Source organism: Molossus molossus, unplaced genomic scaffold (assembly GCF_014108415.1).
Source record: "Molossus molossus isolate mMolMol1 unplaced genomic scaffold, mMolMol1.p scaffold_m16_p_23, whole genome shotgun sequence".
Taxonomy (NCBI): Eukaryota; Metazoa; Chordata; class Mammalia; order Chiroptera; family Molossidae; genus Molossus; species Molossus molossus.
The window spans coordinates 8898595-8920712 of record NW_023425359.1 but is presented as its reverse complement, the minus strand read 5'-3'; the positions used below and the strand labels follow the sequence as shown (position 1 = coordinate 8920712).

Genomic DNA, 22118 nt, shown 5'->3' with positions numbered 1-22118 from the left:
ACTATAAAGCTACATTAATCAGAACAGCATGGTATCTGGTGGAAGAATTGACACGTAAATCCATGAAATAGAATAGCACCCAGCAGTAGACTTACACAAATATAGTTGACTGATTTTTGACAAAGGAACAAGGGCAATTCAATAAAGAAAGGACAATCTTTTCAACAAATGGTGCTGGAACAACCGGAAGTCATTATGGAAAAAATAAACACAAAGTAACCTAAGCACAAATGTCACATCTTTCACACACCCACACACACAGCCAGACCTAAAATACTGATTGACAACTTGGGGAAAGGTGGTGAGAAAACATTAATAATTGGAAGGTATTATATTATTTTAGAAAGGGGCAAAGATAGTGAATAAATTAATACTTATTAATTAAAGATATTAAAACAAGAGAAATAAATGTATCACTTCTATGGCTGCCATGAGTATGCATCTTTATAATCTCTCAGATTTCCAGCTGCAGAAAGTGAATATGGCCCAGGACCTCAGCTGCCATGCCCTGAAGTCACTCACTGCATTTTCACCAAGTCCAGGCTTGTCCCTGCTAGCGAGTGAGCATGGCAGGGACACTGATGCAGGTGCAAGTCTAGGAGACACAGACTCCTCTAAAGGGCGACATTGGCTCAACAACTTCCCATCAGCTTTGCCAAGACCGTCTTGTAACCGCACCACAGCCTCAGGCTTCACCTATAAGGCTTTCTCCCTCCCCTCTCCTCTGCATCCAGGTCTAACAGCTGCCCCAGCTTCTTCTGGCTCCCTTCCCATATTTTCCCAATAAATCCAGTTTTGGCACCTGCTTCTTGGAGAACCTGAAATAACACAAATGGGGCCATAAGGAACCGGAGAAAATAAGCAATGAGATGGGGATCTGGGACAGATTCATCTACCACCCCGCTGTCCTCAGTTATTATGGGCACAATGGAGGCCATGACTTGCGAAAGCTATCACCAGAGTTAGCCTAAGAAAATGTCTTGGTGTGGAAATGTCTTTGCAAGTGTGATAATTCCGTCTACTGAAAACACGGTGAGGACAATGCCACAGAGACAGTGGAGCTGGCTGACTATGGCTGAGGCGGACAGACACTCTGCTGAGGGATAATGAGAAACCCAGGACGTGAATAACCAGTTGAAGATGGCTGGAGGGCCTCCTTGGTAGTTTGCAAAGCAGCAGCTATCTCCTGCAGTGAAATGACAGAAACAGCTGAGCAACACAAAGAAGATCCAATAATCCGAGTTGCAGGGCACCAGAAACATTTAAATGCTCAGCCAAAGCACGTCTGCTAAACTGAAGACAGAGCCATGGCTAGGAAAAGCTGGGATCCCAAAACAAGGAATGGAGACAGCTAATGGCCCCGCCTACACATCTCCGGATCTGTAGCATCTGGATGGAGACATAGCACACTCTTCTCTAGTCCTAAGGGGTAGTGCTTTCCCCACTAGAAGACACAGCAGAAAGCAAATGGCTCCCTCAGAAGCTGTCCCCGCTTCTCTCCAGGCTGCTGAGACAGTCACCCCAGCACAACCCATCTACGGAAGTGCTGGATCGGCCAAGGGTAAAGAGAGATTATACACCCAAGTTGCTGTAGTGGCAGGAGTCATAGAGTCTGGAGCCTGGGGACCAGAATTAGTGTAGTAACTGTCAAGGGGCATCCAAAGGGGCCTGACTCTCAGAAAGTTTAGAGAAGTTAATAGATCACAACAACCTTAGGGAATAATGACAAGGTTATTGCTTAACACCTACAACCAAAGAAAAAAGGTAAGAATAAAGGAACAGAAGGATGAGGGTAGTTGCCTCAATGAAAGGTTAAGATCCTCTGCTCAGTTCCCAGAATTGAGCCAATTTCAGATCCAGAACCCACTGACCAAAGGGGTGGTTGAGTCTCTGCAAGGAAAACTCCTGAAACAGCGTAGCAAGTGCACAGTATCGATTCCCCCCGTCCTTCCCCAAAGGAGCCTGCAGCCATCACTGTTGACTGTAGGTTGGACAGGGGGAACATCCAGACATGTTAAGGTCTGTGGGTACAGGGGCTGAGCAGACGCCCACAGCTTCCTGAAGCCCCTCACCCCCACCCCCGCGTGGGGAATGACAGGGAGTGGTAACAAGAAATCTGGGTTAAAGTGTATAGTTCGTAGTGGGCCTGCAGGATCCACGGCCCCGCCCAGTGGTCACTCACTCTCTCCCTGACCCCACGATTGGGATGGTGAAACTGGGGTGGTAGGATAATCTCTAAATTGGTTTCTTTTTTAAAAATTAATTTAGTTTTTTATTTATTAATTTGTTTTTGTTACAGATGTTTCTCATTTTTCCCCCATTGACACCTTCCTCCCCTTCCCCCTCCACGCCATCCCCAGATTTGTTGTCTATGTTCATTGGTCATGCATACATGCATGTAAGTCCTGCGGTTTATCTCTCCACCCCAACGCCCCCTCCTCTGAGGCTTGTCAGTCTGTACCCCACCTCTATGTCTCTGGGTTAATTTTGTTCAGCAGTTTGTTTACTTCATTATATTCTACAAATAAGTGAGATCATGTGATATTTGTCTTTCTCTGTTTGGCTTGTTTCGCTTAGCATAATACTCTCCAGGTCCCTCCATGCCATCTCAAAGGATAAGAGAGCTTTCTTTCTTACAGCTGCATAGTACTCCATTGTGTACATGTACCACAGCTTTTTAATCCACTCGTCTACTGATGGACACTTGGGTTGTTTCCAGATCTTAGCTATTGTAGCTAAACTGGTTTCTTTGCCACAAGGAGGGGAGATGTTGAAAGTAAAGTTGTGGAGGTGCCACAACAAATAAACACTAACCAAAAAAGCCGATATATACTTATATTAATATCAGATAAAATAGAAATGCAGGCAAAATATATCACAGAAAATCAAGCACTGATAATAAGATTTAGTTTACCAGGAATATAGAACAGCTCTAAATTTGTGTGTCCAAAATAGAAACATTTGCAAAGTCTCAGAGCAGAAATGTCAGGACTATAAGGATAAACTGACATATCTTTCTTGTAAGTCTTTAATATACATTCTTAATATTTGATAGATAAAAGCAGACAAAAAACCAGTACAGGTACTGAATCTGTGAGCAATTTTATTGAGTCAGTTTAAAACAAGAAGCAGCCCTGGCCGGTTTGGCTCAGCGGTTGGAGCGTCCACCTGCAGTCCGGAGAGACCCGGGTTCGGTTCCCGCTAAGGGCATGTGCCTCGGTTGCAGTTTGTCCCCGGCCCTGGTTGGTTTTGCGGGTGGCAGCCACTCGATGTGTCCCTTTCACATCGATGTTTCCCTCTCTCTCTCTTCCTCTCTCTCCCTCCCACTCTGTCTGTACAAAAATAAAATAAAATAAAATAAAACAAGAAGCAAATGTAGAACACTGTGCCTCACACTTGAAACACTGTGTTCGAGCCCAGCTTCTACACTTACACATACTGACCACAGTAATTAAGGCAGAAAAAGGGACAACTTTGAAAATCCCTTACATTTGAAAATGCACTAACACACTTCCACAAAACTCATCAATCAAAAAACAAGACCAATAAAACCTTGAGTGAAAGAATTACTAATGAATGCTCTTAAGAAAAAAGAAAAAGAAAAAAAAGGCCCGGCTGGTGTGGCTCAGTGGTTGAGCATCAACCCTTGCACCAAGAGGTCGCCAGTTCGATTCCTGGCCAGGGCACATGCCCAGGTTGTGGGCCAAATCCCCAGTGGGAAGGCATGCGGGAGGCAGCCAATCGATGTTCTCTCTCATTGATGTTTCTCTGTCTCCCTTTCCCTTCTTCTCTCTCTAAAACCAATTAAGAAAAAAAATTTTTTTTAAATTAAAAAAGAAAAAAGAAAAGTTAATCCAGAAGAGGGGTCTAGAAATAGTGGTCAAAAGAGAAATTCATTAAATATAGTTATTTGTTTAATGAAATATTAATTCTTAAATAATCATAAAATTCTGTGCTTAAAAAATGGTGAGTAAACTTTGAGGCAATAACAAGACAATTAGAACAAGCTATTTCTTGTATTGTTTTGCAGTAGAAATATGATAATTAGCAACTTCAGTCTTTGTTAGAAATCGTACATTTTAAGGGTAACCATCAGAATCCTAGAAATAATATCAATATATATCAATATGTCAATATATATATCAATATCAATATATATAAAATCAATAAAGGGAAACATTTGTAATCATATAGTTTCAGAATATACAGTTTAAAAACACTATAGGATTAAAAGATAAAACTAAAAATGTCCACAATTTTAGAAAATTATAATGCAGGCTTCTTAAAATCAGGACTGATGTAGATTTAATAAATATGTTAAGCAATTTTATTTTTAAAACACACTGTATTTCACCAATTTAAGACACCATAGATTTTTTAAGTAACATTTTTTATATACCAATAATAAAGAAAAATAGTCCAATATGAGGAATCTTAATAGAGGAGTCCCTTTCCCCCACCACACATCATAAACTGAGATACGTGAAGAGCTTATGATGAAACCAAAACAGCTCCCTTGAAAATCTGATTCATACGCCTGACAAAAATCATACAGGTTTTCCACGTGATTTCACACTACCAGGTCTGATTAAAAAACAAACAAAAAACTCAAATGAAAGCAGAGAATTATATTTAAAGGGTTGAAGGCTGACAGTGCCCTCAACTGACTGGCAAAAACAAATTCAAACCCCCTCTAAAAGAAACTGGCTTTGAATCAGCTCATGCCAATCACAAGATGCAGTCAACTGTAAGATGTAACTCCGTCTCAGAGATGATAATATGTGAAAAAATGTACATCTGACAATTGGCAAATTACAGATTCACAAACATAATAACTTAATTCTTCTCAAGAAAATGTGAATACTTATTAAGACAGACTTCATATTAGATCACAAAGGAAGGCTTAATGAATTTTAAAGAAGCTGTCACCTACAGACTAGATCTTGACTGCAACGCAATGAACTGGAAATCAATAGTAAAATGAATGTAAACAAAACAAACAAATAATTGCAAACAAAACAAATAATGATCCAAACCTATAAATCTGAAACAAACACGAAGAATATTACACATAAATAACGCATTGCTCGAAGAGGCAATAAATTTCAGACAAGCTATAAATGAACAGCAATAAAATATATCTTACATTTCAAAACCAATGGGATTTAGTTAAAGGAGACTTTAAAGGCAAAGTCATAGCTGTAATTTATATGTTTTAAAAACAAGGGAAACTCAAAGGAGTTCAAGATGGTGTTGTAGGAGATCCTGAACTCACCACCTCCTGTGGACACAGCAAGTCTACACTGAGCATGGAACAGTTCTGAAGGGAACTTGGGAGGATGGGCAGAGTTTCTCAAGAAGGAGCAGTAACAAGGGGAGTAGGAGAAGCAGAGGCACAGTCCTGCTCAAGAAAAAAATCACACCCCAGAATTCTACGGTCAGGAGGGACCTCAAAGGTACAACACTTCCTTGAAAAGAGGGATTCAAACTCCACATCCGACACCAAGCCTTAGAGCCCACAAAGTAGCGATTAAGCCCCCCAAACACCCGGCTTTGAAAACCGATGGGGAATACATCCGTGAAAACTGCGGAACTGCACTAAGAGGGCTCACGCAGACCCTTCTAATCTTCCAGCACCTGCCAGAGAGTCAACTGGGGCTCTCCCCGAAACTGAACACTGTAGCTAGGACCACATGATCCCACTCATATGTGGAATCTGAAAAACAAAACCAAGAGAAAACAGAAACAGACTCCTGACAAACTGATGGTTGCCAGTGGGAGAGGTGTGAGGGGAACAGGGAAAGTAGGGGAAGCGAAGTGAGAGGTACCAACTTCCAGTTATAATATACATAATTCACAGGGATGTAACGTATAACACAGGTAGCACAGTAAACAATATTATGTGATAACAGATGGTTGGTTACTAAACTTACTATAGTGATAATTTTGTAAGGTAGATATAAAGGTCAAATCACCACATAGTACACCTGTAAGTAATACAATATTGTAATGTCAACTCCATCTCAATAAAAATAAATAAAATCAAGGAAAACTTAAAATAAATGAATTACTCATTTATATTACAAAGCCAGAAAAAAACACATGAGTTTTAGAGATAATTAAAGAGTAGTAATGTGGAAATAGAAAGCATGCAAACAAACCCAAAAGAAAGAAAAATGGGGAGATAATAAATCAAAATATCTATTTCTTTTAGAAGACTGATAAAACAAACTTCCTAAAAGACTGACCATAAAATCATAAAAGAAAGCACAAATAAACATTAGTAACAAAAAGAAATATAACTACAGATGAAGTGGGGTGGAGAAGGACGGTGATAAAGACTATATTTGGGGGGAGTGTATATAGGCTCTTGCTTTTTGTTTCTTTGTTGCTTTTTATGATAATAATAAAAAGGTGTATTAATGGCTTTAAGGGAGAAGGTGAAATCATAAGGGAAAAGGAGCCAGAAGAGACATCTGATGGGAGGAAGTACTTCCTCTAGAGATAAGAGAAGAAGACAGGTGTTCACAGGATTGGTTTCACATACTCAGGGAGAAAAGGGCTCTGGTCTGGTGGATGGACTCTATGAAACAGAGTGAGCAGGTAAATTCGGTCAGAGCAGCAAAGAGGAAGAGCAAAAGCTTGAGGCTGGAGAAACTAGGAGACATGTATTTGGAGGAAATGCATCTTGTATTGGATAATCTCATGAACCTAGTTGAGGTTGGGGGTGTTTTGAGGACAGGGACGTACCTCTAATAAACTTTGCAGCTCTTATATCAGTTATCACAGTTGTTGCCTATATTAATCACTCAAGTATTTACTGCATTACACTGCAGAGTTCAAGCCTACTTCTAATTAAATGCTTATCATCACCACAATCTAGGAGTATAATGCTTAACACTCACTGAGAAGCTAAGATATCTAAAACGCTCAGTTTCAACTGTATACATACAGTGGAGATACTGTGTAGAAGCCAATACTAGAAGACAAATGTATACATAAAATACATTTCCCAGGTCAGGTGGAACCTTCAGTATCAAAACATTTTCTAGTCATTTCTGTAGAGCGGATGCTTCATGGTCAAGTCAGCTGCATTGCATCAATGCTCCTGCTTTCTCAGGGTGATGATGACATTTCTAATGCCACACAGTTGTAATTTTCAGTAGCCCTATGAAATAGACATACAGACAACCAATTTCTTCCAAAATAGAAAAGATTTCCCATTGGTTTTTAGATCGTGTTACAATGGTATCTCCTTGAGAGCATTTTTTTGTATGTTCAGAAATCATAGGAAGTAATCTCTCTAGATGTGGACCAAAAATGGAATAATTTTGCATTGGTTTTAAATATCTGGGCTACTTCGGGTGGGCTTCACTTTTATTTGCAAGCTCTCTTGGCACAGAATCAAAACGACAGACTGCTCTGAGCACAAACAATACTGTTCTGTTACTTTTGTCTGATTTCTCTTGGACATAATTAAAAGGGACAACAGCACAACACTTGTAAATGTCAGCATAAACGTCTTGTATTTATATTTTATGAAGTATTTTGACATATATTGCTAGTTTTATGCTGGCATGGTTATTGAGTGGCAGGAACATGATAAGCCATGAGTTATAAATTATTATTTGGCAGAATTAAATAGCAGCAAAACATCCCTACAAATACCAGAATTTCATTCATTTTTGGCTTCCAAATTTCATAATTGAATCCTACAGTTGTGCAACAGACACATAATGTTCAATTTTTAAGGTGACTTGAATTCCATTCTTGGCTCTGCACTACCTCGCTCCCTAATACTGGGGAAATAATTTAACAGAAGCAAAATTCTCTCCATTCCTTCATCTGCATAGTGTGCACTACGAATTACCCTACCCAGGCCTCACAGAAATATTGTGAGAACTGGTGGGCTAAGGTCCCCTCCCCCCATTCCTTATCCTTACATTTCCTTGTCTCCTACCCTCCCAAATTCAGAGATACAGGAAGCACAGATCAGATCTTCATTTCGGTGACAATAGCAATTAGAAATATGACAAAGCTCTCTTCAGCAGTTGTGTAGTAGTGACTCATCACAACTACGTCCACGGAAACCTAAATTTCCCCGTGAGGTCAATGCAGAGATCAGAGGCTGGAAAAAGACAGTATCTGGCATTTTAAAAATGTACTTTTAGTGCTTGGATAAATCTCTGCTTCACTAGCCCAACAACATTTGTAAGATATTCCTGGCATGTCTCAAACTGCATAGCACTGCCATACTGAGTGGAATACCTTCTCTATAAGAGTGAGCAAGGAGGCTCATGGCAGGCGGTGAGGTGGAAAACAAGAACTACCATAGAAGTATTTGCAAGATGATTAGATTCTTTGGCATTCTTACATTTTTGAAGACACTAATGTCGTTTGAAACATAAATATTATTTCATTTTTGATCCATGCCTATAGAGACTATCTCCTATGATTTCTGAACATACAAAAAAAAAAAATGCCATCAAGGAGATACCACTGTAACGTGCTCTAAATCACTGGGTAACTCTGATAGCCTTCCTCTATTGTGTTATTCAGCCTGAAGACATCCCTCTATTTTTTCAACAATCTGTTCTCCTGCTCTTTCTCACTCAAGGGAAATATGTCCTTCTCCAAATAATGCCCATCAGGACCTAGCTCTCTCAGCCACTTAAGCCTAATGAATCCAAGAGGCCAAGTTGCATAAGATGAGCTGCAGCAGACCACGATGAACCCAAGAGCCATGGTCAACCCGTTAGCATTCGCCATTAAAATAACTGGGCAAAGGAACCTCTCCAGTTCTGGAACTACTGTGATGAGCCTCCACTTTACCCTTCCTCGCTGGGGGGCATGCGATCTTCCTAAGTACAATCCCCTCCCCGCTCAACCCCCTTTCTTCTCCTTGGACACATGTGTTCCCACTGGCTCTACCAGCTGCATTTCTAAGCTCTCTGAATTCTGCTGGTTGGGGAGGGGGGGTGAGGAGACGTATTTATAGCCTTATACCTTATCGCTCCAATATGAAGAGTTACAGTTTATCTTAATAAAAGCATAACTTTAACAAGACGACACCATGGCAATCATAATGTCCTGCAGTGAATCCTAACATTTCCCTGTCTCCCACCTTCCCAAATTCGGGGAGTCCCTTTCCGACCACTATTTCACTCTGACTGAGATGCAGAGATTTTGAAGTCCACGATTCCCTTTAAGTGCCTCTGATGGCCACCAGCAATCAGATTGCAGTTTTCTTCTGCTTTGTGGCTATAATAATCGTCTATCCTACGATGAAGCTTCTCTCTCCAGTTATGACCCTTTAATATACCTGCGTCTCCAGGGGCAGCAACAGAAGCCGATGGAGATACTGACCACACGCTTCCCTCTATACCCCCCCTCCCCGCCCCCTCCTCCTGTCCGTCCCAGACGAGCAGCCTACCCTCAGTTTCCACTTCCCGGTTTTCTTAGCCCACTGCAATCCAGCTTTTGACCCATCACTTCAGCTGGGTCAAATTTAAGGTAAAACTACTTTTGATAAGGGTACAGATTGTCTTCCCATTACTAAAGCAAGCAGATATTTTGCGTTCCGTGGTACATCAGAATCGTCCTTGGGAATGTATGTTACCTTCGGTTTACCTAGACCCGCTCCTATTTTTCTTCCTACTGCTTTAAATGGACTGATCTCTCTATTATGTTCCTTTTTCTCCACTAGCACCTCAAATGTGGTATTTTGCATGGTGAGGCCACTGATCCTCTCTGGACAGAATCTCCCTGGGTGACCTCACACACTCTTGGGGTTTCTGCTTTCATGAGGACAGACCAAGTGCCTCCCCTGCCGAGCCCGCCCCTCAGCTTCAGACTCAAGCACCGAACCAAATATTCACTATTTCTTCCTAGTTGACTGACATACAGACAGCTCACACTTTTCATTACACCCCCTTCTTAGTTTTAGAAACACCATCTTAGTCACCCCCATCAGAAACGTGAGGATCATTCTAGACTGACCCCAGAACAGGACTTGAGCCCACCAACCGAAAAACTCACCAACTTTCCAGCAGAGTTCAGAAGGCACACAAGGGCCAAATGCCTACTTTCACACCAGACCAGAGACAAGCTAAGTGTTCTATGAGAAAACACACACACACACACACACGACCACCAAAGTGCAAAGACTACCAATAAGAATACTGTGATATTTTGAAAAAACAACCTGAATACTAGAGGACAAAGAAATAATGCCTGCAATTTCTTTTTTTTTATCCTCGCCCAAGGACATTTTTTGCATTTATCTTCAGATAGAGTGGGAGGGAGAGAAGGGGGAGGAGAGAGAGAGAAACATCTATGTGAGAGAGACACACTGACAGGTTGCCACCCATCTGACCCCAACTGGGGCTGGTGACAAACTGCAACCAAGTTACATGCCCTCATTGGGAACTGAACCCGGGACTCTCTGGTCCGTGGGCTGACACTCCAACTGCTGAGACAAACCAGCCACCGCTAATGCCTTCATATTTTTAAGAAAAAATGATTTTCAAGTTAGGATTCTATGTCTAGACAAACTATTGATTAGGAGTGAGGGAAGAATACATTTTGAGAACTTGCATGTCTGAAACTCTCTAGCAGACAACCTTCCTAAGAAGTACATGCTGGAGAATCTACTCCCTCTTCCAAAAGAGGGGCATGCCCAAGAGAAGGAAAAACTAAATCTAAGGAGGAGATGTCCAATCGAGAGAGGCTGATGGCCGGATGATCTGTGAGCAGCAGGCTCAGAGAAACCCACGCAGACTGGATCAAGAGAATGGAGAATCCAAGAGGAAAATAAAATGAAATGTCACCGATTATTAACACGTGTTTGACCCCATGGAAAACAGTATGGAGAGAGGCTTTTGGAGATGTGCGAGGGTTTGACAATAATTGAATAGAGGCTCGGAGAAAACTAAGCAAATGAAAAAAAACAAAACTAAACTTCATGAGAAAAATTAAAACTCTGTAAGAAACAAACAGCTAGCCTGCCCAAGTGACAGCGCAGGAAATAACCCTGGGACAGTGATAGTAAAGCAAACGCTGAACGTTGAACTAAAACGTAATTACCAAGGTTAGAAGCATGAACAGGAAAAGGGGTTGGGGATTAAAAGTGAGCTAAAAGTTCATCTACCATCTTTGTTCCATCTTCACCGATAATGGCTGTGAATGAACACATTATGAAACAGAGGATATGCTGACAAGCATGGCAGAAAAGACCACAGAAGTGGCTGAGAGAGATGTAAGGAGTCGGAATGACTGCAGCAAGAGGCGCTGCGTTTTGTTGCAAGAATTTTGGCACCACTGACGGCTCTGCTATATGACTATATAAGAAACAACTATCCCACACAATGTGACAGAGCAGAAACAAAAAGTACTAAACTTGGAGAGAAACAGAAATTACTAAAAGTGAAATGAACTAGAGAGGCAATATATGTGTGGGAACACTTGCAGATAACAACGATCTTGAATACATTTCCGAAACGAACTTGACTACTATGTACCCTGTGAGGTTCATTAGTCAGAAAAACACCAAGAATTGCTTGGAAATAGTAGCAAATGTAGAAATAAACACCAACATGCTTTCACTATGTGCTTGCAAAGCTTCTTCCCATTCTAAAGCCCATATTTCTTAATATTTTCTTCTAAAGTTTCTACTTTAAAGTTTACTTCTTTAATCCTTTTGCACCTTATGTGGTTGATGACCTGAGGCTGACACCTAGATCTATTTCTAGCAGAACTGCATCATCTTGAAGCTGATTTTCCCCTCTGAATTCTAAGGCCTGATTTCATTATTTCCAAATGTCTTCGTTTTGCTAGCTTGTCACTGGCTGGCAATGTTTTGGGTTGCTAGATTCACCTAGTGAAAAACTGCAAACAGAAAACTTTAATGGTAGTGTTTTGCTTCTGAGCTGGGACCTAAACATGTCTTTTTTAGGATGGAATTAAGAATGAATAATGTTTTATATAATTATCTAACCACTGTGCTGTACACTTAGAACTAATATGAAATAACATTGACTGTCAGCTGTAATTAAAAAATAAAAATAGTCCGGCCGGTGTGGCTCAGTGGTTGAGCACTGACCCATGCACCAAGAGGTCGCCGGTTTGATTCCCGGTCAGGGCACATGCCCAGGTTGTGGGCCTGATCCCCAGTAGGGGGCATGCAGGAGGCGGCCAGTCAATGTTCTCTCTCATCAATATTTCTATCTCTCCCTCCCTCTCATTTCCTCTCTCTCTAAAATCAATAAAGGAAATAAAAGAAAATAAAATAAAAATAAAAAATAACTAATAATTTAAAATGCCAGTATCATATTCACACACCCACCCCCACACACACTTAGCTACAAACCTTCTCTTTTTTGCTAATTTATGTACTATTATCTGGGAGACAGAACAGCTTATCCTTCACCCATTGTCCTATAAATCTTATAATAAAAATCACTGAATTTATTTTGCATTAAATGCTAAACATTATACTTGAAATAAGCTATCAAATTATTGATTTTGATAGTTTTCTTTTAAAATTAGTTTTTTATATTTTTGTCAAAACAGTACTATTTTGTGATTACCGATTTTTTAAAAACATATTAATATACAAAGTTGCTTAGATATGGATTTTCTTATACTCCTGGTATATTTTAACCTTGAACTATATAATAAGTTATGAAAAACTGCCATTGTCTGAAATCAGTATTTAACAACTGCAGATTTAGCAAACCAATAATGTATCACTATTTAACCTCTTGCTACTTGTCCTCCTTATTATCTATGCATTTTTATTAAAATACTACAATTTAAGATAATGTATGAAGTTTGCATAAATATTACAATGTTGAATAACTGTGCATGTATATGTTATTAGGAACTTAATTTTCATAATCAATTTCAACAGAAACTCAGATTTTTCTATAGGTACTACATGTGAAAAACACTTTTGACAGTAGTCTATATCTGAGAACATGGCTTGGCCACTTAAATAGCAGAGTTGATAAATCACATATTTCAAATAATGTTGAGAGGGTTGGAATATTATCTTAACCTCTCTTTATCTAACCAGGACCACAGGGCATGTAACTAAAAAAGGAAAGATAAGTTGCATGAGTTTTGAAAGACGTACATTTTGTATTTATAAGTAACGAAAGAAATGTAGAGCGTCCTTGATACAGATTTTAAAACTATGTATGTCAACCTATAAGGCATTGCTTCTCCCAAGACCACTGGAGGGCCCGAGAGTGTCCAGAGAGGCCAACGCAGCTCGGTTTTAGAGGGTGGCCTTGGAGGTTCGAAGGGTTTTGTTCTTTTCTCCTTTAATTAGCCAGCACATTGATTCATGGTTTTGAATGGATATCAGAAACAATAATTTTCTGGTTCCATTTTTAATGAGTCTGTGTTTTTAAGTTTCTCTAAGTAAGTGACTACAAAGTACATGTATCACCAATATGCAAACAGGCTTTCAACAGTCATTGAATGCTTGAAATCAAAATTAACTTTAAAGAGGTGAATCTAAGTTTCAGCTCATTAAAAGAAAAAAGAACATGGAATATGATACTCTCTTACAACACTCTAGAATGAAACAAGAAAAAGAAATACAGGTAATGACTTTATCATATCCTATTTCTAGGTCTCCTTTTCTACTATTTATCAAAATTATTTTCCAATTTCTTACTGCCTGTTCATTCTATGCTCTTTCTGGTGAGCCCTTTAATTTTTTATTTATTGATTAATTTGAGAGAGAGAGAGAGACATCAATTTGTTGTTCCATTTATTCACTACACATTCCTTGGTTGATTCTTGTACATGCCCTTACAGGGGGTCAAATCCACAACCTTTGCAGATAGGTACAATGTTCTAACCACCTGAGCTCCCTGGCCAAGGAGGGACTGGTGAATTCTTGGCTGTGAGTAACTCAAAGGCAAGAGTCCTCCGGACTAGTTTCTCATACAGATTTTAGACCAATGTTGAAAACCATGTCAAATACCTCATTCTCTTTAACTTAATTTCCATTTCCTCAAATCAAAGAATTTTGATCAATTCGTTATTTCCCCCCACAAATATTCATGATTTTATTGCTAAACAGTGTAAAGACTACCAACAAAAACAAAAAAGACTTTATCAATTATTTGGTAAGGATACATTTTTACAATATTTAAAAATAATCCCTAAGCACTTTGGAAACTTTTTAGTGGGTTAAATAATATACAATATGGTTTGGGAGCTTTTTTCCTTTTGCATCTATTTCTGCATCTCTTCACACTAGTCTAGGACTTTATATGCCAATAATATTCTTACTCCTTCAAAATCAGTATAGATGCTCATTTCCACACCACAGTATTACCAAAGGAATTATATATATATATATATATATATATATATATATATATATATATATATATATATCAATGTGTTTATTGACTTTTTAGAGAGAGAGGGAGGGAGAGATAGAAACATCAATATGAGAGAAACATCCATTGGCTGCCCTCTGTATGTCCCCTATGGGGGACTGAGCCTGCAACCCAGGCATGTGCCCTGACTGTGATTCAAACCAGGACCTCTCAGTCCTTGGGACGACGCTCAATCCACTGACCCACACTGGCCGGGCTAAAATATATTTTCATTGCAAAAATGTTAGTGTTTCTTCTTAGAGGACTCTGGGAGCAGGGGTAGGAGTGTGACCTTGGTTTTAGCCAGGTGGGCTGATGCTGTTTGGGAGGAGGAAGAGACAGGACAGGAACTGTGAAAAGTCCTGGACCACCAAAAGACTATACAACAGGAAAGAAGTTTCCATTTTTAAAACAAAACTTTGCAAAAAGGCAGGGATTCTTTGATGTATTTTTTCCTTTATAATTACCAACCCAAACTGAAAGGAAACATACCAAACTTGAAGCAGAAGATCCTGCTTTAGAATATACAAAAGCTAACAAGCAAAAAATGTCAGGAGAGACCACCACCTAAGAATATTTTTTAAAACCGACAAAGGCAGCAAACCTGCAAAGGGGTTATCAATGGGTCCCACACTGTTGACAGTCAATGAATTGTATAAAGACTTAAATAAAGGCTACAGAAGAAAACCCCTTTGTACAAAGAAGTGCTATACCTAAAATCTACCACATGGCCTTAAAGTGAATGGTGTGAATTACAAGCTTCCACCTTAGACCCTGGGAAACCTCCCTCCTATAGGCCTCCAAATGCTATCTCTTTTGGGGAGGGAGTCAAAGTAATTAACTAAGAAATCCAAATAGGAAAATAACAAACTTCAACTTTGTTTTACTTTATCAATATTGTTAAGAGAATGATGTAATTGTTTGGGGGTTCTGCAAAGACATTCCATGTCACTTCAGTTTAATACCAGGCTGGAGCCTGCCTGGCCAGCCAGCATAAGCCAGATAAACACAGACCTGTAGTCCTTCTATTCATCTTCGGATAGTTACTCAGAAAGATTCTGGAAAATATGCCTTTTATGAACTAAACATTTCACTTTTCATTTTATCCATGTTCCAGAAGTCCATTCCTTGGATAAACACTTTACAAACGGACACTCTAAAAGTCACTAAACATGATCAAGTATGTGTGCATCATTGCAGGACTGATTAAATGTTCTCTCCCATGATAAATGAACAGTCACATACTATACGAAACAATTGGAACCAATGTTCCTTTGTTTCTTCCCTTTATTTTGTCTTTATTTTGCACGAAAGATAAAAAATTTTCCATTTCAACTCATTTGTCATGCAATCTTGGCTTTGGATAAATACCATGCAAGCAATATTACATGCAGAAATAGAAGTTATTTTTCAAAATGTGTGATTTAAAATTCTTTTACAAATGTGCTTTCTTCCACAACTATTTCTTATCTTTTACTACTAATTGTTTGAAATTGCCTTTGCTGTTATTTAAATTAAATGAGGGCGTGGGGAGAACTAATATATTCTCTTTAAAAGTTAAAATAAAATTGGTACCATGAGGTACATTAAATATTTTAAAACTATACAAACATTCATCATAGCATATGCCAAAGTAAATAACATTAACTTATTAATTCTGTCGTATGATTGTGGTAATTGCTTCTCTATTTAACAAATTTACTATTGTCTTATGATTAAAAGATTAGGTATAATCATTTAGTTGTCTTTAGCTCCTGGAAGAAAAAAATTTTTAAAGACCTCCACTCTGAAACATGTTTTAAAAACAGAGTTTTATTTTAAAAAAAATTAGCAGCATATGTCCTGTTGAAATATACAAACATCTTTGAACCATTTTAATTTGTAGGAAAAGTCACGAACTTCCTAGAAAAATGAAAGTTTGTTTAAAATAACGGAAGTGGTACAAGTTACTTTGTTTGTCATTACTCACAGTTACTTATACCTTTCTCAGTCTGATTTCCTTGATCTAGAGAACATCACCTAATTTACCTGACAAAGATACTGATATTGAAACTATTTCCTTAGCTCATTCAAATTTTACTTTAGTCATTCCATCAGCTTTATCGATGTCAACATTAAATCTATCCTTTTTCTATCTCAAAAGTCAGTTTCACTATAAAATATGCTTTTTACCTGTGGAATTTAAAGAAAGAAACAGAAGAAGAAATTCTAAGAAAAATGTGAAGTTAGCCACAATGTATAAGAACCTCTGTGTGTTTGAAGCCAATTTTATAACTCCCCTTATCATTATTCTTTAAATTGGATATACACGCCCTGGCCGGTTTTGTTCAGTGGTTAGAGCGTCGGTCTGCAGTCCAGAGAGACCCGGGTTTGATTCCTGCTGAGGGTACATACCTCAGTTGCAGTTTGTCCCCGGCCCTGGTTAGTCGTGCGAGTGGCAGCCACTCGATGTGTCCCTTTCATGTCAATGTTTCTCTCTCTCTCTCTCTCTCTCTCTCTCTTCCTCTCTCTCCCTCCCACTCTATCTGAACAAAAAATGGAAAAATGTCCTCAGGTGAGGATAAAAAATAAATAAATTTGGATATACAGAAAAGGCATTTATTAGACACAGCCAACATTTCCACATTCTCTGCCTGTGAGCTCACACAGACCCTGAGCTGTTCTGTGGGAAAATAAAAACAATCATATTTGGACTGATGATATTTTTCCACAATTGAAGAAAGCCATGTAAGCTAATTAAAAATAAAATACAAGCAGAAGCTGAAATAAACACACAGAGTGGGGGTGCAGCCAACCTTAGCAAGATTCTGCCGAAATCTGTGTTCTGATTCGATAGGATACGTGTCTCGCCCAGTGCAAGCATCTGCAGTTGAGAATGTGTTCATCCAGTTTGTATTGGGGTTTTGGGTCTGGTTCAAGACTCATCTGCTCGGTCATCTTACTTTCTGGGAGATTAAAGAGTTCAGACAAACTATTTACCCAAAGCTGTTTAGGCGAAACAGGAGCTCCGAGTCCCACTCCTCAGATTAATAGCAAAAATGCGTGAATAAACAGACAAAATTAGCACATGACACTGTTAGGCAAACAAATGGAATATGAACAAAGATCAGATTTGATTAAAAAATGTTTCTTTTGAATACGTTTGTTTAGTTAGAAAATAATGAAATAATCTGAAAAACGCATAATATTCTACCATAGAAAATAATTCTAATTAGTTTCTTGACAAAAGTGCACTTATCCATTTTAAATGTGTTTCAATCCTCACCTAAGGATATGTTTTTATTGATTTTTAGAGAGAGGAAGGGGGGAGAGGGAAAAACATTGACGTGAAGGAGAAACTTCGACGTGAGAGAGAAACGTTGACCAATGCCCGCTGCTGGGGATTCAACCTGCAGCCTGTGGGGTACTGGATGGCGCTCCAACCAACTGAGCCACTCGGTGAGGGCTTTCGTTTTATTATTAAATTTATGGGGGTGACACTGGTTAATAGACTCATGGTCAGGGCTCTTTTAAATGAAAGTCAAGGCTTTTTTTTTTTTATCCTCACCTGAGGACACTTTTCCACTTTTTGTCCAGGTAGAGTGGGAGGGAGAGAGAGGAAGGGAGAGAGAGAGAGAAACATCAACGTGAAAGGGACACATCGAGTGGCTGCCACCGCACGACCAACCAGGGCCGGGGACAAACTGCAACCGAAGTACGTTCCCTCAGCGGGAACCGAACCCAGGTCTCTCGGGACCGCAGGCCGACGCTCCAACCGCTGAGCCAAACCGGCCAGGGCAAAAGTCAAGGCTTTTTTAAAAAAGTACTCGATTAGCCCTGGCCAGTTTGGCTCAGCAGTTAGCATTAGCCTGTGGACCAGAGAGCCCCGGGTTCGGTTCCTGGTAAGGGCATCTACCTTGGTTGCAGTTTGTCTCCAGCCCCGGGTGGGGTCATGTGGGTGGCAATCACTCGATGTGTCTCTCTCACATCGACATTTCTCTCTCTCTCTTCCTCCCTCTCTCCCTCCTGCTCTATCTGAAGATAAATGCAAAAATGTCCTCGGGTGAGGATAAAAACAAAAAGTACTCGATTATAATTTTTCAAAGAAAAATGATAACATGACTTTGTGTCATTTACAAAACATTTCATGAGTGTGCTTTCCTAGTGACTAGCCACACCCGAGGAAACACTTATCAACAGGGAGCTGAGGCCCAGGCACTTGCTGGGGTCACCCCACTGGCCGGCGGTGGCAGCTCAGGGCCCTGCCCCCACACCGGCCTGCCTCCTTTCCCAGGAACTGCCTTAGCACAGGAAACACCAAACTGCCTCCTAACCTCTGGGAAAACTCTTTGGTATAGAAAAGGCTGTTCGGTGTCTGGATGATCCTCAAGACATTTAGAACCCAAACACCTTTCACAGTGATTTGTAAATGACTTTCCACCAGTTCTGACAATGAAAGCACACGCAATTGTTACGAATTTGTCACTGGGTCTTAAAAAACTAAAAATTTCACTGATACAACGCCTAAGGCAGGAGAAACAGAAAAAAATTAATACATGGGACTACATCAAACTAAAAGCTTCTACACAGCAAAAGAAACAAGCATCAAAATGGAAAGGGAACCCACTGTATGGGAGAGCATAATTGCCAACGATATATCAGATAAGGGGTTAATTTCCAAAATATATAGAGTGCTCATACAACTCAACAAAAGGAAGACAGAGAACCCAATTAAAAAATGGGCAGAGGGCCTAAAGAGACACCTCTCCAAACAGGACATACAAATGGCCAAGAGACATATGAAAAAATGCTCAGTGCCATGAATCATCAGAGAGATGCAAATTAAAACAACTATGAGGTATCACTTCATACCTGCCATCAACAAATCATCAAACAACAAGTGCTGGCGAGGGTGTGGAGAAAAGGGGACTCTAGCACACTGGAACACTATGCAGCTGTAAGAAAGAAAGATCTCGTACCTTTTGAGACAACATGGAGGGACCTGGAAAGTATTATGCTAAGTGAAACAAGCCAATCAGAAAAAGACAAATATCACACGATCTCACTTATTTGTGGAATATAATGAACAAAATAAGCTAATGAACAAAATAGACCGAGACATAGAAAGGAGTATGGTTCAGACTGACAAGCCTGAGAGAAGGGGGATGAGTGGGGGGCAGATAAACCAAAGAACTTACATGCATGTATACGTAACCAATGGACACAGACAACAATGCTGGGGTGGGGGACAGGATTGGGAGGAGGGTGTCTAGGGGGAAAAAAGGAGAAACATCTGTAACAAATATTAATTTAAAAAATACTAAAATGTCTTGAGTTGGAATAGCATCACTGAATTAAAAATAGGACCTCATTGGAATATTCCTTTGCTTAGGATGCTTGCAATATACTTATACAACTGAAACATCTCCGTGTACTTCCGCCTCAAGGTCAAAGGACTAATGAAAGGCTGCAAAATGAGAGAGGTCAGATTTGCTGGTACTTAAACACGCAGTCCCAGCAGAATCAGTGGGTTTATATACCATGTTACTTCCAAAATGGGTTTCAGCTGGCTTAATAATATGATACATAGAACATAATACTTGTAATAAAGTAAAAATAAAATGCAGACTTGGAGACAGAAGATATGTGGCTGACTGCATATCCCTGGCTCCTCTCCCTCCGGGCCCCGAGACGACCACATATTTGAGATCAGAGAGTGAGAGTGTGCGTGCTTTGTTTTCAATGTGTTTTGTTTCCAAGCACAAAGAGGAACTCCACAAAAGCTCAGGGCTTTGGGTTCCAAGGGAGTTTACAAGGGTCAAGTGAGCCTTCGGTGATACACTGCAGGGGGCAGTGGTGAGGTGGTTTACACATGGCCAAGGCCTCGCAATTAAAAAGCAGACGTGAGACTCTAGAAGCTGGGTCAAATGCACCATACCCTCAACTGCTTGACAGGACCCGGCCAGCCTGGCAGAGTGCAACCCCTCAGCATGTCAAAAAGAAATGCTTGTTTGCTCAAGCACACGTTCCCAGAAGTGGTGAATAAGCTGATACAGGTACGCCTATTCATTCTGTGGCTATCAGCTGGACTGCAGGTAGGTCCAGATCCTTCCAGATTGCCAGGAATGTGTGCGATTTTACTTTATTTATTTTATTTATTGATTTTAGAGAGAGAGGAAGGAAGAGGGAGAGAAATAGAAACATCGATGAGAGAGAACAACGATTGGCTGCCTCCTGCATGCCCCCACTGGGGATCAGGCCCACAACCTAGGCATGTGCCCTGACCAGGAATCGAACTGGCGACGTCTTGGTGCATGGGTCAGTGCTCAACCACTGGGCCACCCCAGCCAGGCTATGCGGTTTATCTTAGAGCCTAGCTTCCTAGGAGCTGCCCTGGGTTGAAAGAGCTTACTGTTCAGCCCATGGTTGATCGAGGTTGTGCAGAAGGCCCCAGTGCCAGGGGGACAGATCTATGCCACTTGTTGATGGATCTGCGTGTAGCTTGGAGAATGTTTTCCAATGTGCTCCCTGCTGGTCTGATGGCTCATGAGTGCAGTTCCCAACCCCCGGGTAGATCAGTTATTAAGTTATTAAGTTATAACTGATCATCTATTGATCAGTTATTAAGTGCTAAGTACTTAGTTCTTACCTACAGAGTTATCCAGGGCTTATGGTATTGGTCCAACACTCCAGGCTATTAAGAGGCAGGATTCAGACTGGAAGGCCATAGATCACACTGCCTCCCGCATACAGTTACCAGACTGTGCCCAGGTCATTAGGGCTACTGACAATGGTAGAGAGACTCATTTCTCTGGGGAAATGTTTCATGTGATCCATTATTCTTATTTCCCTTTTGGAATTTCAGAGTTAACTGTTTTATTATAAAATACTGCTCTTTTACTAACAATTTTATTATTAGCTAGTATTTCTTTCATGCACCTAAATGAAATTTCTGTTGGCTATAATTGAAGGTCTTAACCTCAGTTTTTGCTTTTCATAGACGCTCATCAATTCTTCTACCAATTTGCTAAGCACACTATTTTATGTCAAATCAACCATTACAAAATACGTAATATCTGTTCATAGGATGTGCAGGGTCTGGCCAAATGAGTAATGGCAAAGAACTTCTTTATTCTAAATTTTACTTCAAGAGTAATCGGATTTCTTGAGAGAGTGTGAAGGTTAACTTGATGTGTTAACTTGGTTAGGCTATGGTAACCGGTTTTGGGTCAAACACCAGTTTAGATGTCATTGTGAAGGTGTTTTGTAGATGAGTAACGTGTATCAGTAGGCTGCGAGAAAAGCAGATTACCCTCCATAATGGTGACGGGCCTCATTCGACCGTTGAAGTCTTAAGGAAAAACGAAACAAAACTGTGGTTCCCCTAGTAAGAAGGAATTCTGTCTCCAGGATGATTTCAGACACAAGATTGGAACATCAGCTTCTGCCGTAATCTCCAGCCTGCCAGGAGCCAATTCTGTAACATCGCTCTCCCTACCCCGCTCTATGTGTACATACACGTACACGTACACACACACACACACACACACACACACATTTTATTGGTTCTGTTTTCTGGTGAGCCCCTACTAATACAGAGAGAAAAGAAGAAGAGGAGAACATTGAGGCAGAGAAGCAGGAATATTTCCGAGATACTTTTCTGTGCTCACCCATGATTGCCGATCTCCATACTGGGAGTCTAGAGGTACACACGTGAGGCCCCAGATTTCCTACCTGAAC

The 22118-nt window shown here is 40.1% G+C and overlaps 1 protein-coding gene across 1 annotated transcript in view; it reads right to left on the bottom strand.

The window, feature by feature from the left end:
* The window catches only part of FMN2 (formin 2), a 316345-nt gene that overhangs the window by 50422 nt on the left and 243805 nt on the right, over positions 1-22118 (bottom strand).